This window comes from Choloepus didactylus, chromosome 3 (genome assembly GCF_015220235.1).
Source record: "Choloepus didactylus isolate mChoDid1 chromosome 3, mChoDid1.pri, whole genome shotgun sequence".
Taxonomy (NCBI): domain Eukaryota; kingdom Metazoa; phylum Chordata; class Mammalia; order Pilosa; family Megalonychidae; genus Choloepus; species Choloepus didactylus.
In genome coordinates this window covers 135,166,682-135,179,681 of record NC_051309.1, presented here as the reverse complement: position 1 = coordinate 135,179,681, position 13,000 = coordinate 135,166,682, and positions in this window count along the sequence as shown.

Sequence of the window (13,000 nt, the reverse complement as noted above, 5' to 3'; positions counted from 1 at the left end):
GGTATTAGGGTGGTGATGTCTCATAGAATGAGTTAGGTAGTGTTCCCTCCTCTTCAATTTTTAGAAAGAGTTGGAGCAGGATTGGTATTAATTCTTCTTGGAATGATTGGTAGTAGAATTCACCTGTGAAATCATCTGGTCCTGGGCTTTCTTTGTTGGGAGGTTTTTGATGACTGATTCAATCTCTTTACTTCGACTCTTCTAGAATCTGTTGAGGTTGTTCCTGTGTTTCTAGGAATTTGTGCATTTGTCTAACTTGTCTAATTTGTTGACATACAGTTGTTCATAGTTTCCTCTTACAATCCTTTTTATTTCTGTAGTGTCAGTAGCAATGTTACCCCTGTCATTTCTGATCTTATTTTATTTGCATATTCACTTTTTTCTTTGTCAATCTAAGTAACAGTTTATCAGTTTTGTTAATTTTTTTTCAAAGAAGCAACTTTTGGTTTTGTTAATTCTATTGTGTTTTTTTTTACTTTCAATTTCATTTATTTCTGCTCTAGTCTTTGTTTTTCTTTCCTTCTGCTTTCTTTAGATAGTTTGCTGTTATTTTTCTAGTTCCTCCAGGTGTGCTATTAGGTATATGATTTTAACTCTTTCTCCTTTTTCCATATGTTTATGGCTATAAAGTTCCCTCTCAGCACTGCCTTCCATGAATCCCACAGGTTTTGATATGCTGTGTTCTCATTTTCATTCATCTCAAGATATATACTGATATCCCTTACAATTTCTTCTTTAAACCACTGATTAATAATATGTTGTTTAACTTTCATATATTTGTGAATTTTCCAGTTCTCTGCCTGTTATTGATTTCCAGCTTCATTCCATATGGTCAGAGAAAGTGCTTTGTGTGATTTCAGTCTTCTCAAATTTATTGAGATTTGTTTTGTGGCCCAACATGTGGTCTATCCTGGAGAACAAGCCATCTGCACTTGAGAAGATTGTGTATCCTGCTATTTTGGTATATAATAATGTTCAGTATATGTTATGTTAGTTCTAGTTCACTTTTCATATTATTCAAGTTTTCTAATTCTTTATTGATCCTCTGTCTAGATGTTCTGTCTATTGATTATAGTGGTGTATTGTAGTCTCCAAATATTATTGCAAAGATGTCTACTTTTCCCTTCAATTTGGCCAGTGTTTGCCTCATGTGTTTTGGGACACCCTGGTTAAGTGCATCAATATTTATGGTTAAGCACATAAATATTTATGATTGTTATTTCTTCTTGGTGGATTTCCCCTTTTCTTAATATATAGTTGTCTTCATTGTCTCTTATAACAGTTTAGCATTTAAAGTCTATTTTGTCCAATATCAGTTTAGCTACCCCAGCTTTTTTTTTTTTTTTTTTTTTTTTAGTTACTGTTTGCATGGAATCTCTTTTTCCAGCCTTTCACTTTCAACCTATTTGTGTCTTTGGGTCTAAAGTGAGTCTCCTTAAGCAGCATGAAGTTGGTTCATGTTTTACACATTCTGCCTGTGTGTTTTGCTTAGGGCAATTTAAGCTATTAACATTCAATGTTATTACTGTGAAAGCAGTACTGACTTCAGCCATTTTATTTTTGTTTTTTATATGTCATGTCCTTTTTTGTCTCTCTTTTTACCCTTTTACTTACCCTTACTCATAATCTTCATTTCTTCACACTACTCCAAGCCACTCTCTCCTGTCTTTTCCTTTCACCCTGCAGAACTCATTTTAGTATTTCTTGTAGGGCAGGTCATTTGTTAACAAACTCTCTCAGTTTCTGTTTATCTGTGTATATTTTTAACTCTCCCTCATTTTTGCAGAAACATTTTTCTAGTTAAAGAATTCTTGGCTGACAGTTTTTCTCTTTTAGTACTTTAAACATGTTATACCACTGCCTTCTCACCTCTATAGAATTTGATGAGAAATCAGCATGGATCCCTTGTATGTATGTTATGAATTGCTTTTCTCTTGCTGCTTTAAGAATTCTCTCTTTTTCTTTGCCATTTGACATTCTGATTGGTATGTGTGTTGGAGTAGGACTATTAGGATTTATTCTTTTAGAGTACACTGCACTTCTTGAAATGTCTTTCATAAGAGTTTGAAATTTTTCAGCCATTATGTCCTCAAATATTCTCTTTGCCCCCTTCCCCTTCTTTTTTTCCTTCTGTAACACCCATAATGCACATGCTTGTGTGCTTCATGCCATCATTTAAATCTCTGAGACTCTGCTCAATTTTTTCCATTCTTTTCTCTCTCTGTTCTTCTGTCTGTAAGATTTCAATTGTCCTTTCTTCTAGTTCACTTGTTCTTTTCTTCTGCCTATTCTAGACCTTTAGAATAGCCTATGTTTTACTGATCAGTTTTCTCAGATTTTCTTCATCTGATTCTTGCCCCGGATGTGTGGTACAAGTTTTAAGATTGTACTTTTTGTGTCATTGTTTTACCTCCAAGAGAAAACTTCCTTTCTTCTGTTCTTTCTCTGGGAATCTTGAGCTGTTCTGTTTATTTTGGTGTGGAATTTTCTCCCAGCTCCTATGATTTGTTTAAATTCTCTCCCTCACTCTGTACCCCCTTTTCCTTACTCTTTTCAGTTCTGGGATCCTTCTATCTTACCACAGGTCAGTTTAACCGTCCCCCCCCCCCCGCCTTTTTTTTTTTTATCTCTGTGAGGCTTTTCTGCCTCTGGTTTCTTCCCCGATAGGGTATCCCACCCCAGGGAACCAGAAGGAGCCAATCCAGAAACACAGGTCACACCAGAAAAGCCCTTTTTTGCTTTTAGGTGATCAAGTCAACAGAAACTAGATTGAGTGAGCACCGCACTTTCCAGCTGCAGTTTTACCATTTTACCATGGTCTCTCTCTCTCCCTTCCTCCTCCTCCTCCTTCTCCTTCTCCTCATCCTCCTCTTCCTCCTCCTCCTAGGGTCCCTTTTGTACACAGCACTCCTCAGAGGCTTGTATTCCACCCTAACTCTCTATGGACTTGGATCCCTATGCCTGGATATATGTAGGGTTCTAATGCTGCTGTCCACAGAGGGAGATGGGAGGGATATGGGCTGCAGCTTCTCATCAGCTCCTCAAACTGTGCAGGATGAAGTGAAGGAGAATGAGTGACCTGTGGTTCAGGATAGAAGTTTCCTAGCTGATATTTTCCTTTTTCTTCCATTCAGCATTTGTGTAGTCCTTCTCCAGTCTCTACTATCCTCCAGAGTTCTAAGAAAGTGGGATTTGTTCTTTTTTTTTTTTTTTGCTAAGTCTCTAAGGAGATTTTTTTTCAGGGATATTTCAATTGTCATGATGATATCTTTTTTCCTTCCTTAAAAGGAAACCCTTTGCTGGTTTTATGTAAAAGTCTAATTTCCCTGATTTTGTTTGTGTCTTGAGCTAGCTTTCCCCACCCTGCATAGTCCATTCCTGCGAAACTAGCCCACAGAGAAGACAGTAGAGTTGTGGAATCCAAGACCTAATCTCTGGAGGTGACTAGTTCAAACTGGAGGGGAAGGTAAGTATGGGGCGTTGAGAGATTTAAGATATGAGCTCTTGAGAGTACTCTGTTAATTTCCACTGTTCAAATGAAAGACCTCAACTGAAATAACTCTTTTTTTCTTTTTTAAATCACTTTGATTGTGTCATCCACATGGTCAATAAATGAATGTGTTTTAATGAAGCATGTGGTCAACATCATTTAAAAAGATATTTTCTGAAAAGGCATGCAAAATCCCCACAACTATCCAGAGGCCTTTGAAAGCATACCTTCAGACACATGACCTACTGTTACCATTTGGAAGAATTTAGAAGAGGAAGGAGGAAGGGTGATGCTTCTCTGGCAGAGACTTGGCCACAGAGACATGAAATAAAACATACACACACCTGCCTTGGATCCTGAGTCCACTTTATTTACAACATTTTAACACACTGGTTTTTACTATATCCAATGTTGTGATTGTTTATTTCTAATCTCCTCTGGAAAGTAAACTTCCTTGGGTCAGAGCCTTCACATTTCATTTTTGTACTTCTAATATTTGTCACATTGTGGCTTCATATAGTGGAATAAATGAATGAACAACAGAACAATCTTGCTATCTTAGGAAATAAATATGGTTATCTTTACCCCAATTCTAAATTTGCCAGCACAGAGTTTTATATGCTTGTATCTATCCTTCAACTGGAAGTTTGCTCCTGGTTCTACCAATAACTAGTGCTCAGCAGAGGCTTGAGACCAATCAAGAGGCCCAAGCAGTCAATGGCAGGGATTAGCAAACTATGGCCCATGGTCCAAATTCAGCCCATCTGATTTTGTAAATTAAGTATTATTGAAACAACACCAGCCTATTTGTTTGCATATTGTCTGTTCTAGTTTGCTAATGTTGCTGGAATGCAAAACACCAGAGACGGATTGGCTTTTATAAAAAGGGTTTATCTGGTTACACAGTTACAGTCTTAAGGCCATAAAGTGTCCAAGATAACATGTCAGCAATTGGGTACCTTCACTGGAGGATGGCCAATGGTGTCCGAAAAACCTGTTAGCTGGGAAGGCATGTGGCTGGTGTCTGCTCCAAAGTTGTGGTTTCAAAATGGCTTTCTCCCAGGACATTCCTCTCTAGGCTGCAGTTCCTCAACAATGTCACTCTTAGTTGCACTTGGGGTATCTGTCCTCTCTTAGCTTCTCTGGAGCAAGAGTCTGCTTTCAACAGCTGTCTTCAAAATGTCTCTCATCTGCAGCTCCTGTGCTTTCTTCAAAGTGCCCCTTTTGGCTGTAGTTCCTCTTCAAAAGTTCACTCTCAGCTGCACTGAGTTCCCTCTGTCTGTCAGCTCACTTACATGGCTCCAGTGACTCAACTTAGACCCACCCTGAATGGGTGGAGCAACACCTCCATGGAAATTATCCAATCAGAGTCATCACCCACAGCTGGGTGGGGCACATCTCCAGAGAAACACTCAAAGAAATCTAATCAACACTGATAATGTCTGCCCACACAAGATTAAATCAAAGATAATGGCATTTGGGGGACATAATATATTCAAACTGGCACATTGTCTATGTCTGCTTTCATGCCACAATGGCACTGTTGAGTAGTTGCAGCAGAGACTGTTCTACCCTCTAAGTCTAAAATATTTATTATCTGGTCCCTTACAGAAATAGTTTACCAACCTTTGGTCTAAGGTATTGCCATTCACTTTAATAACAGTTAAGATCAACTTCTATGGGGTTTCTGGATGCCCCTACTCAGGAGTTAGTAACAGGTTATCCCATTCATCTAGGACTATCATTCCAATACTGGAGTTCACATCTTTGGAAGAAGATATGACTAAATATTGCAGAGGAATCATGCAATCATATTCAGTCTTTTCATGAACAGGTAAAATAAGCCCTTCTTCAATGTCCTCCTAGTATCTAAAACCAGGAACCTGATCTTCTAGAAGAGGTATTAGATGGAAAGGATCCTATCAGCTTCTGTTAGAAACTAACACAGTAGTGAAACTCCAGGATTCATTTCTCTGAATTAAAGAAGCATAAACCATTCTCAAATCACTGGAAGACAGTTTCTACTGGAAAGCTCAAGCTGAGAATTCTCAGGAACCCTCAGGAGCACACAGTTTTCAAAAGAAGACTCAAGACTTATGGCTTTTGGACCAAGTAGATGCCTATGTAAGACGTAGACAGCTTCTGCCCAAAATCCATGAAACAAATTCCAGATCCTTATCCTTTCAATTTGCAGGCTTTTGTTCTTAATTTCTCAGCTATCTTTTTTCCCCTTTTCTGGTGTAAAGCTATCTTTTGCCTTGTTACTTCTATGAAAACTATAGGAACCTTATTCTTAATGTTGCTTTTTGCATTCTTAGTCACATCTTGGTATGAGTCCAATATATGGCTGAAATTTACTCATGAACTGGCTGAGACATACAGTCAAACCAATGCTAGGTTTGTGCACATTTTCATTTGGGACCCATCTAGCTTCCTTTGGTGCTAGGTCCTTGTATTGAATCAGTTGGTTTCCTGGGTAACTGGATCCAAAGAGTAGGTCATTTTTTTACGTGGAAAGCACCGTAACAGTTCAGATATCCAGTAATTTTACCCACTCTATCACACTGGATCTAGAAAAGGTTTCTATCTCCACTAAAATAATACTCATGAAACTTTTATAACCAAACTTCCACAGAAATAGAAATTGCAAGAGACCTAGAAAACAGATGGTATTTGGAAGTTGTATCATTTTCACATATCTTACAAGTAAGACACACTACTTTTCTTTTGCTTTAGATGTACCTAATGATCTCAGTAATAAAATTTCATTGCTTGGGACCAAATCAAACTCGATGACTAGTGTCAGAATGTTGCCCTATTTGATAACTGCGTAATGGCCAAAAACAGATCACTGGGTAGCCCCCAATGACTGTAAAGGGATTTGTGAAACAAATGCTTGTTGGCTACTACCTGCAAACTGAACAGGAATTTGATAACTTGTTAAACAGTTCTCTGCCTTCTAGATGATCTCTGACATCACTTTGGGTCCATCAGTTTCTCCTCTAGGAAAATAAAAGATAATTTTTAAAACTTAATTCACAAAGAGGAAAAACTGGGCCTAACAGCTCAAGAGGAATTCTGGATTGCTTTCTATTCTTTTTTAACTGCTTCACTTATGCTTTACAAGAGGTCTAGAAAATAAGCAGAATCCTACAGGCCACAGTTCAGAGAAAAGAGTTAGACACCACCACCAAAGCTTTAGAAATTCTTACAAGAGAGTATAATGAAATTAGACAGTGGTTCAGAAAAGAGACTCTTTAAATATAGCATTGATCTCTTAGTAGATAACCAAAGGAAACAGCCACAAGGCATCAGCCTCCCTCAGGTTTGAGGTGGAGTGAACTAGAGGAACTTATCTCTGTCATCATCATGAGTTGCAGCTATATTTCTGCTGTTTTCATTTGTCACTTTGATCAATGCACTGGGCTCTCTCCATTCTCCCTGCTGACAAGGGTTTGAAATAGCATTTCAGTTCAGTTTGATCTTATTTCCTATGGACACACACATGCACACATACACACATACACACACACACACACGTGATGAATAGATGTCAAAGATTTCTTTGATTAGGTCCTTATGTCCATTCTTTCTTTACTATAAATAAAATTTCAGTAACTATGGAAAACAATTAAAATACTTTCACTGGTAACATTGCCAGCATAAATGAATCAGAAGAATATAACTACAAGTGAAGACATCAAAATTTTGAAAATTCAGAAAGCTGCTATAAGGATATTATTTGCTATATTAGCTTAGTACATCTTAATATTTCTTTGGAACCCATGCTTTTGAAGGCTATTATGTGGACTTAGATGAGCTGTATCAATATATCTTACCTCTCTGTTAATTCATTTACCATTCGTATAAATCCCCTAATATACTGTTCAATGTCATAGATATTATTTTGAAATTAGTATTTATTTATTGCATAAATAAAATCAATACATAATGTAATTATTAGCACTAAAGCATGACCATCAAAATTAGACCAGCTTCTATCTGAGTACATGAGCATGTATGAGAACCTACTGAAGCCCTCATCTCTAAATACAGTTAACAGAAAATCAAGGAAAACAATCTGTGGTCATTGGTGTGCAAATATTTATTTGAATCCCTACTTTCAGTTACTTATTAGCTGAAAATCCCATATCTTTCCAGCAGGAGACAAAATATGAGAATGTCCCATATAAACCAGAATGTCTCTTTACTTTTTGACTTATTGATGGTTATTCAGTTGCTGCTTGAGTTTTTTTCTTTAACAGAGAAATTGTGGGTTTAGAGAACAATCAGGCATAAAATGCAGGATTCCTGAATGCCACCCTTTTATTAATACCTTGCATTGGTATGGAACATTTGTTACAATTGATGAAAAAACATTTGTATAATTGTAATATTAACTATAGACCATGGTTTAGCTTAGGTTTCACTCTTTGTGCAGTGGACTTCCATGGATTTTATTTTAATTTTTATTCTATTAACATAGATAAGATCTAACATTTCCCCTTTTAATCATATTCACATATATATATATTTCAGTGCTGTTAATTACATTCACAATATTGTGCTCCCATCACCACCAATCATTACCAAAATATTTTCATCATTCCAAAAAGGAATCCTGTGCATTTTAAACCATAACTTCCCATTCTCTATCCCAACCCCCATCACTGGGTAACCTTTATTCTAGATTCTGACTCTCTGAGACTCTCAGTGAGATCACACAATATTTGTCTTTATGTGTCTGGCTTATGTCACTCAACATGATGTCTTCAGGGTTTATCTATGTTGTTGCATTCATCAGGACTTCATTCCTTTTCATGGCTGAGTAATATTCCACTGTTTGTATATACCACATTTTATTTATCCATTCATCGGCTGATGGACACCTGGGTTGCATCCAATTGTGAATAATACCAGTATGGCCATTGGTGTGAAAATACTTATTTGAATCCCTACTTTCAGTTCCTCTGAGTATATACCTAGCAGTGGGATTGCTGGGTCATATGGTAGTTCTATACATAGCTTTGTGAGGACGTGCCAAATTGACTTCCACAGTGGCTGCACCATTTTACATTGCAATAGCAATGAAAGAGTTTTTCAGTTTCTCCACATCCTCTCCAACTCTTGTAGTTTTCTGTTTTCATAATAGTAGCCATTCTAATGGATGTAAAATGGTATCTCATTGTGGTTTTGATTTGCATTTCCCTGATAGCTAATGATGTTGAGCATCTTTTCATGTGCTTTCTGGACATTTGTATGTCCTCTTTGGAGAAATGTCTATTGAAGTCTTTTGCCCTTTTTTAATAGGGTTGTCTTTTTGTTGTTAAGGAAGGATTTCTTCATATATTATAGATATTAAACTTTCATTGGATATATGGTTTCCAAATATTTTCTCCCATGTGTATGTTGTCATTTTATTTTCATGATAAGTCCTTTGAGGTGCAAAAGTTTTCAATTTTGGGCTCCATTTATCTATTTTTTTTTTTATTTTATTGCTTGTGCTTTGTGTGTAAAGTCTAAGAAACCATTTCCTAAAACAAGGTCCTGAGGATGCTTCCCTATGTTTTCTTCTAGGAGTTTGATAGTTCTGGCTCTTAATATTGAGGTCTTTGATCCATTTTGAGTTGATTTTTGTATAAGGTATGAATTAGTGGTCCTCCTTCTTTCTTTTGCAATGGAGCTCCAGATTTCCCAGCACCATTTGTTGAAGATACTATTCTTTCCCAATTAAGTGGTCTTTGTCCCCTTGTCAAAAATAAGTTGGCCCTTTGACTCTTGAAGATGATTGTATAACTATGTAGCTTACAAGGAGTGATGGTGTGATGGTGAAAACTTTTGGATCACACTGCTTTTACCCAGTGTATGGATGGATGAGTAGAAAAATGGGGACAGGGACTAAATGAGGATTGGGGTGGGATGGGGGGATGATTTGGGTGTTCTTTTTTACTTTTGTTTTTTATTCTTATTTTTATTCTTTCTGGTATAAAGAAAATGTTCAAAAATGGATTGGGGTGATGAAGGCACAACTATATGATGGTACTGTGAACAGCTGATTGTACACCATGGATGACTGTATGGCATGTGAATATCTCTCAATAAAACTGAATTTTAAAAAGTTAATGAAATGCAAAACAAGCACATAAGGAAGAGAATAAACAAAGCCCAAAATATCAAAGATAGACAAGTAAAATAAATTTCTGGTGCAATTGATAAAGGAAAAAATGAGGGAGAAGACACAAATAAACAGAACAAATGAAAAAGCAGAAATCACTAGCCAGAGAGCAGAGATTAAAAAAACAGAAAATATGAACTTCATTCCGAAACAGAAGACACAAAATTCACAAAACCCTAGAAAAATACATTTTTCCTAAACCGACTCAAGAAGAAACAGAAAGCACAAATAGCCTATAATTAAGAAATTGAACCAATATTAAAAATTTTTCCCACAAAGAAATGCCAAACTCAGTTGGCTTTACAGGTGAGTTTTACCAAACTTTCCAAGGAACAGTTCATTTCAATTTGATGTAAACTCTTCTGGAGAATAAGACATGAGGGAACAGTCCCCAACTCAGGGGTACATAGAACAAAGAACCATCTTAGAAAGCTTTTTTAGAAATCTTACTACAAACAAAGGCACTAACATGTACAAGAATATTCATAGCAGCATTGTTTGTTGTAGGAAAAACTGTAAAACAACCCATCGGTAGACGAATGGATAAACAACTTCTTGTTTATGCACTTGATGGAATATTATGCAGATGAAAATGAACGAATCTTGTCTATCTATGACAGCATGGATGAATCTTGGAAAACAATGTTAAGTGAAAAAAAGGAAATTGCAGGGGACTAATAGAGTATTAACACTCTTTGTAAAGCTAAAAAAACAAGTAAAACGAAATACTACATTATTTAAGGATATATACAATATGCTTCAAATATATGTATGTGTATATATAGCAGGTAATTAATAAATACAAAATCAAAGATAGTGGTTAACTCTAGGGAGAGGCAGGAGGACAGGATAGGGGAGTAACACAAGTAAATTCAATGATATTTCCAATGTTTTCATGTGTAAGTTGGGTGATGGGTCATAGGTATTCATTTTATTATTATACTTCATAATTTATACATTTTACATATATTCTTCATAGATATCAAATATTATATATTATAATGTTAAAAAGTCTGCCATGAGCTTTGAATAGGAAGTGAGATATGGAGGGTTGGTATAGGTTAGAGTGAAATAGTGACACATCCCAAAGTAATTTGGGCAGAGAATAAAAAATATATTTACAGCCCCCCCGCCCCCCAGCAAGGAGCTGGGGGAAGGTGCAGAAATATTGGACTTCCTCACCTGGACTGGTGTTAATGTTGTCACAAACATTGGGACTGGTGGTTGTATGTGCTGAGCCCTCTATCATGGGACTTGCCCTTATGGGGCTTGTTACTGCAAAGGAGAGACTAAATTTGCATGTGATTGTGTCTAAGAGTCTCCCCTTGAGTGCCTCTTTGTTGCTCAGATGTGGCCCTCTCTCTCTCTCTCTCTCTCTCTCTCTCTCTCTCTCTCTCTCTCTCTCTCTCTCGGGCTGAGCCACCTAGGCAGGTGAACTCACTCCCCTCCCCCGAGTGGGACCCAACTCTCAGGGGTGTGGATCTCCCTGGCAACGCAGGATATGACTCCCGAGGATGAATCTGGACCCCGCATCGTGGGATTGAGAGTATCTTCTTGGCCAAAAAGGGGATGCAAAAAGAGATGAAATAGTTTCACTGGCTGAGAGATTTCAAGTGGAGTCGAGAGGTCACTCTGGTAGATATTCTTATGCACTACATAGATAACACATCTTACGTTTTAATGTATTGGAATAGCTAGAAGTAAACACCTGAAACTACCAAACTCCAACCCAGTAGTCTGGACTCCTGAAGATGATTGTATAATAATGTAGATTACAAGGGGTGACAGTGTGATTGTGAAGGCCTTGTGGATCACACTCCCTTTGTCTAGTGTGTAGATGGATGGGTAGAAAAGTGGGGACAAAAACTAAATGACAAATAGGGTGGGATGGGGGAGATGGTTTGGGTGTTCTTTTTTTACTTTATTTTTTATTCTTATTCTTATTCTTTCTGATGTAAGGAAAATGTTCAGAAATGGATTGTGGTGATGAACGCATAACTATATGATCATACTGTGAACAGTTGATTGTATATCATGGATGATTGTATGGTATGTGAATATATTTCAATAAAACTGAATTTTTAAAAAAAAAGTCTGCCATGTTTGAAATAAATGAACAAATGAATGAAAAATTAATAATAAGTTGCCCTTAAAAATGAGGGTTGATTTTTGAAGTCTTGATTCAATTCCACTGATCTATATGTCTGTCCCTGTGCCAGTACCATGATGTTTTGATAACTATGGCTTTGTAATAAGTTTAAGATTGGGAAGTGTGAGTCCTTCAATTTCATTCTTCTTTTTCAAGATGATTTTAGTTCTTCGGGGCCCCTTACACTTCCATATAAATTTGATGATTGACTTTTCCATTTCCACAAAGTAGCTGGCTATTGGAATTTTGTTTGGGATTGCATTGACTTTATAAATTGTTTTGGGTAGAAATGACATCTTAACAATATTTAGTCTTCCAATCCATGAATGTGGAATGTCCTTCTATTTATTTAGGTCTTCTTTTATTTCTTTTACCAATGTCTTGTGGTTTTCTCTGTTCAAGTCCTTTATATCCTTAGTAAGATTCATTCCTAGATATTTGATTCTTTTAGTTGCTGTTGTGAATGGAATATTTTTCCCAACTTCTTCTTCTGATTGTTCATTTCTTGTGTATATGCACACTACTGATTTTTGGGTGTTGATCTTGTACCACTCCACTTTGCTGAATTCATTCATTAGCTATAGGAGCTTTGTTGTGGATTTTTCTGTATATAGGGTCATGTCATCTGTAAATAGGGAAAGTTTTACTTCTTTTTTCCAGTTTGGATGCCTTTTATTTCTTTTTCTTGCTTCATTGCTCTGGCAAGAACATCCAGCATAATGTTGAATAACAGTGTCACTTGCCTTTTACTCTCTAAATATTTGAAAAATATTTGATGAAAGAGATTGAGTGAATAAAGAGGTTGCTAGACAGTAAATAATTATTTCCAACAGCTATTCTCAAAGCCATGTGTCCAAATAATGGAACAATAATTACCTAGTATTTTTATTATTATTCTCCAAAACACAAATTCCCTGTAAAACTTATAGACAAATAATGGCAGGTAAAATAAAATTTTCCTTGAAAAACAGCTACCGTTTCACATTCTAAAAATTAATTCTATTATTCACAGATTTCAAGTTTCATCATCCTTTCTTTTCTGACTTTTCCACTTCAGATTTCATCATCTTTTCTTTTCTAACCTTACTAAGCCCTATCCTAGGAAGCCTGAAAATCAGAAATTAGTCATCAATCCCATAAATGGATAAGTAATTAAAACTAAAATGTTTTGAGTTCTGGAATATCC